The following is a 6,000-nucleotide window of genomic DNA, read 5'->3' as shown; positions in this document are numbered from 1 at the left end:
TTATACATAAATGTACACTTTAGGTACTGATCTAACATGTTTCTGCCTAGCTAGTTACAGGTTATGAAGTCATGAAATCCTCTGTTGCTACCCTTCCTATTTCAGACTTTAGGCACAGTATAAATGAAGGATTTATTAAATTATTTAAATTTATTAAATTAAATTTATTAAATTATTAAAAAAAAAAAAGTTGCCTTTAAGCACCTGCCTTCCAAACGGGAGGATACAGATCTTTGAAATATGGCTTCTTCTACTTGCGTGTCTCTTAGCATTAAAGAAGGGTGAGTTTACTCATTGTCATTCTGTGGTCTTATAGTTGAATGATATTTTAACTTCTTCAACAGAATAAGTACTTATTTTATGCAAAATGAAATCAGTATTTAATATTTTTTATGTAAATACTGATGCTTCCTTTTGGGGTACTTTTCAAGTAATAAAATTTCCTGTTGGATATTTTTAAAATCAATGTTGATGCCAAAGCATGCAGAAAACTTATATTCGGCTGCAGAAAGCTTACATTTGGCCACAGAAAGCTTACATTTGGCCACAGAGACTTGATGGAAATAGGACTTTTTATTTTATTTTATTTTATTTTATTTTATTTTATTTTATTTTATTTTATTTTATTTTATTTTATTTTATTTTATTTTATTTTATTTTTTATTTTATTATTTTATTTTATTAAATTTTAATTTTATTTTATTTTATTATTTTATTATTTTATTTTATTTTATTTTTCAGGGATTTAAATTTTCCTTCACTTCTTGGCTTTTCTCACAGTAATTTCTAAGCATTTTACATTATTCAGGCACCTTCAGTCTATAAAAACCACATACCCCTTTAAAATTCTTCTGTTTTCCCAAGTCCACAAGCTCCCAAAGTAAACTTTTTTTTTTTTTCTTTTTTCCTGTAAATGCTACATTTCTAACACTCTTTTAAACTGAAAACTCCCTTAGTGAAAAGAAAACGGAACTACTGTCAGTTTTTAGGGATGGGTGGTAGGTTTTGCAAATTCACGAAAATATGTGCTGCACCATTTTCCATAAGAGTTTGAACAATTTTGTCCAATTCTTCCTTTAATTACACCCTCTATATTACTGGGACAGAGTAATAAGAAATGTTTAAGCAAGAGAGGAAAAAGAGAAGAAATAAAAGTAAATGTTGTTGGCTGAATAATGAAACCCCAAGGACAGTGACTACATTTTCCTACCTATAGATCAGATTACAGGCAGAAGAGTTTTCTCAATGGTTAGATTTAATTAAACCTTTTTCTAAATTTTTCATGAATTGAGCATTTATTTCTGTCTCCGTGTTTAACATGTATTATACCATATGTTTGTGTAATATTCAGGAAGCTTTCTACCTGAGAAATGTTTTTGGTTTGGTTAGTTGTGTTTTTTGTTGTTGTTGTTTTGTTTGTTTTTCATTTGAACAGTTTTAATTCCTTTTTAAATGAATTACTTATATTTAAATAAATTCCTTCTTTAAATGTGGAGCTGAATTACTATCACAGGTTTGCTGGTTTTCTGTTTCTCAGATAAGAGTGCAGTGTGGTTCATGAGGAACTACTTGGAAAGAAAGGGAAAAGACAAAGGGAAAGGGAACAGAAATGATGAAAGAATTATTTATAATTTATTTAGAATTTTCAGTTGGATGGAAACCTAGAAACACTGTCACATCCAATTGCCTAACCCCTTTAGGGCTAACCAAAAGTTAAAGCATGAGGGCATTGTCCAAATGCCTCTTGAACACTGACAGGCATGGGGCATTAGCCAGCTCTCTAGGAAACCTGTTCCAGTGTTTGCACAACCACATGGTAAAGAAATTTCTTCTAATGCCTAGCCTGAAATTCCCCTGGTGCAGCTTTGTGCTGTTCCTGTGCCCTGCCATCATTTCCCCAGGAGCCAGCGACTCCCTCTGTATTTCCCTTCTTCAGGAGGCAGCAGAAAGCAGTGAGGTCACCTCTGGGACTCCTCTCCTCCAGACTGTGAAGCTCAAATGTCTTCAATCTCTCCTCACAGGACATGCCTTCCATCCCTTCCGAAGGGAAGGGAAGGGAAGGGAAGGGAAGGGAAGGGAAGGGAAGGGAAGGGAAGGGAAGGGAAGGGAAGGGAAGGGAAGGGAAGGGAAGGGAAGGGAAGGGAAGGGAAGGGAAGGGAAGGGAAGGGAAGGGAAGGGAAGGGAAGGGAAGGGAAGGGAAGGGAAGGGAAGGGAAGGCTCAAATGGATTAGAAGCATCAAAACATTCCTGTAAGACAATACAGAAACAGAAAAAGGCCAAAAAATAAGAACCAACTAATGTCTCCATAGCAAATATTTACAAATATGCATGTAGTTAGCCAAAATAACCAAGTAGCTCAACTTTCTTCTTAAAGGAATTTTGCCTGTAACAACATCTCCTGATGACTCAAGGGGTCCTGACAGTGAAGCTCACTGGTTACAGGTACAGGATATATGATGATTTGGTTCTGTTATTCCAGGGACAGAAGTGCTACTTTCCTACTGTTTGACTTAATTCATGGTCCAGCCAAGGGTATGGAGGAGTTTGTTCTCTGCTGAATGACATCAGCATGCCTTAATGATGAGGATAAATTAACTTCTTGCAGTAGTTACTAAGATGATGCCCAATCCTGTGGAAAAATGACTATCTGAAGGTGGGACTGAGCTGGTAGTGTGTCTGAGACAGTGATCAATGTCCATTTTCCAGTCCCTGGGGAAAAATAGACACTTAAAGGGCATAATTTCTAAAACAGATACCCAAAGTAGCTCATTTGAACTGAGACCTTGAAGTGCATATTTTTCTCCATTGAATACAACATCCATCTACACTGTTTAACTCAGAAGCAGAGACAGCTGTATTGTGGATATGTAGAATCTGTTAAAATTTTTCCTATCTCAGGTGTCTGATTTACAGGAGACACTGCAGTGGGGCAAGGTGGTACCCATGAATATGGAACTGATTATTCTGCTACTTGCAACATAAGTATCTGAGAGTTGAATTGATAAGTGAGCTTAAACTTAATATCCCCCACAAAATATTATACCAGGTGTTAAATGCTGCCTGAGATAGCAGAGTTTGGCAGGGCAGTGTTCTGCCCTTGCTTTAGGTCTGTACGTAGGTCTACAGATCCCATGTGGGAAGTCCACAGGAGCAGCAGCTGGAGCAACAGAAAGCAGAATCATGGTGAAAAGGCCTGGCGTGATAAAATCTCCATCCTATTGTTTCATGTAAATCTCCTGAAATTGTCATTTCAATACATTTAAAAGCTACATCAGAGGAATGTTTAGGGGTAACTGTGGAAAAATCCTGTAAACACTTGGGAAGAAGGCTCAAATACCACTCAGCAGCTAGCCTGGGGTAGCAGGTGGCAATGAAAGAATGGGAGAGATTAATTTCCTTTATAGCAGATGTAAATGATCCAGTGTTATCTACTGTATCCTGGTCTTAAGCTAGAATCCTTCACATACTGTTAAAATAATTTTCAGACACGTAGGGAGAAGAAACTATTTGAATATTTCTGACCACTCTCTATGATAAGAAGTAAGTTAAAATAAACTGAAATTAGGCTATTTACATAGTTAGAAAATCTAAAAATGCCTAAATTTTTGTAGGACTGGAACTTACCTACAATTGCAAGGCAAATTTTATAAGGAGATTTTTCTATGTAAAGTACTAAAAAAAGAATCAGGAGTATAGGCTGAAAGAACTTATCCACTCCAACTTCTTACATATTTTACAGGTTTATCTGCTGCACTATTTTGAGTATATTATCTAATCTCCCTTTAAGTATTTCCTCTTGTGATGTCTCAGGGGTTCCCTTGGCAGACTGCTCCACTGATGAATAACTCTTATTTGGAGGTTTGTCCTCACATCTAATCTAAATTTGTTGTTTCAGGTAAACATTCGCCATGAACAATTCTCTCAATTTCATCTTTCTTTTTTTTTTTTTTTTCCTCTCTCTCTCAAAAACTCCTTAAAACTTCCAGCTTTTTTTTCTTTGTTTTGTTTTGTTTAAGCTAGATGTCCTTCACATCTTGTTCCTTGTACCTTACAGCTTTCTTAATGCACTTCTTTGATGCTGTCTCATCTTCACAATGTGAAGGTCAAAGAATATCCTAAGTGAAGCCTTAGCTATTATGTGAATGTATAAATTATTACCTCCCTACTGTTAAGTACAAATCCTTTAATACGTGTGTGTTTTTTTTTTTTTTTATTCCAGTAGTATTTCTGATTTTCATTTGTATGGACACAAAGTCTAAAATTGCATTATAACTAGTTGTTTTCCATAAGTTTTAGAACAAAATCGATTTACCATGTACAGTAAGTAGTGACTGGGACAGATCACTTTTTATCAAAAACATTTGTTTTCACAATATATGCATTCCTGTTTAAGTCCTGCAGAACGATTTCCTCCCCCTCCCTGATCTGAGAACACCATAACTGTTGATTCAGTCCTTCAGCTTTTCCACAACAAGGACCTATAAAGAAAAACTCCCACATTATCCTTTTAATAGTCAGAACTCCCAGAATGTAAACCTTTGCCTGTCCTTCCCCTAAATTTTGATGTCGTAACTTGTGCATACAGTTAGGCTCAGAGGGGACTGAAGGTGGACTATGTAAAACTAAGGACCAAGCTAATTCGTATGTTCTACTGAGGAATAATGTTGTTTCAGTCAAAATAATCTGCATACTATCCATTTTAATAAACATTTTCTTATTTATATAACTGATTTTCATATGCTCTTTGGTGAGCAGCCACCTCTCCTAGTTTAAGGAACCTAACTAAACTGTTTAAACCAGGTGTAGTCACTCCTCTATGGTCCGTCCAGAGAGATGCACCACTTTCAGGCAATCCAGTTATCTATGGTATGAGACACTATACTGTTTCTTTTCCAGAAAATGCAGAAGAGCTTAGGCTGAATGGGCTCTAATTTTCAATACTTCACTTCTTTCCCAGTCAGGGAAAATGAACTCACTGGAAAGAAATACAGTTGCCAAACTGTGACTCTTTCAAAAGTGCTAGGGAAGTTGTGTCAACAAGCTGTTTTATGCTGCCTTCTCAGCAAACAAGGGAACACAGAGTCCTGCTCTGCCTCTTCAGCCACCCCTGCTCTGGATCACCTCTCTTGACTTATTTAGGATTTTCTAGTTTGGCCATTTTTTTCTGCCTTCTGCAGAAATGCATGGAATGCAATATAAAAATTCAACTAACAATGGCTGTTTCATTTACAGCATCACCCTTCTCCATGTAACTCAAGATCACATTACTGATTTAGCTAATCTGATGGTCACATCAAATACTAACAACCATTTCTAGTAGCCCCATCATTAACACAGCATGCTGAGTATAGAAGGTGACGCAGTTAAAGACATCTTGAAAGGCCTTTAAAACAAAGCTTAAGGCACAGCTGGTCAGCATTAAGCATCACCATGTTTATAATCCCTAATGTTGATGTTGACATGAAGGCAGTTTCTGCAATCTGGAGTCCTATGGCACTAAAAACTAACTGTTTCCAAAATGCCCTTCTTAGTATTCTGAGTATTCTTTCCCTGGATCCTAAGGAGTTTCCACAGTTCTGAAAGCCTATTTAATTGTCTGATTTATTTTCCAAATACCATTTTAATCCATCTCTAATCCTCATTAATAGCATCATTTTAAATATTTCATTAACTTTACCAGATAAGGTATTTAAACTCTTCTGGACCAAATAGCTTTTTGCTGGATCTTGCACTAATTGTTTCACCTAATAGCACAACCTTGAGTTTTAAATCTATTTAACGGAAACATAAAACTCTTGTTTGGTGTAAGCATGTTACTGAAACCTGAAGAACACATGGTGCAAGGTTAAAGATAGTAACTTGTTGTATTACATAGCTTTTAATGATGAATTTTGAAACAGTGACAGGGAAGAAAGCTCAATTTGTTTCCCAAGGGTAAAAATAATACCCTTAGACATTAGCCTGTAACTTGTTTTGACATCTTTGTTCCTGTGTAAAGGT

This window comes from Aythya marila (assembly GCF_965140915.1).
Source record: "Aythya marila genome assembly, chromosome: 1".
Taxonomy (NCBI): Eukaryota; Metazoa; Chordata; class Aves; order Anseriformes; family Anatidae; genus Aythya; species Aythya marila.
This window is presented reverse-complemented; position numbering follows the sequence as displayed.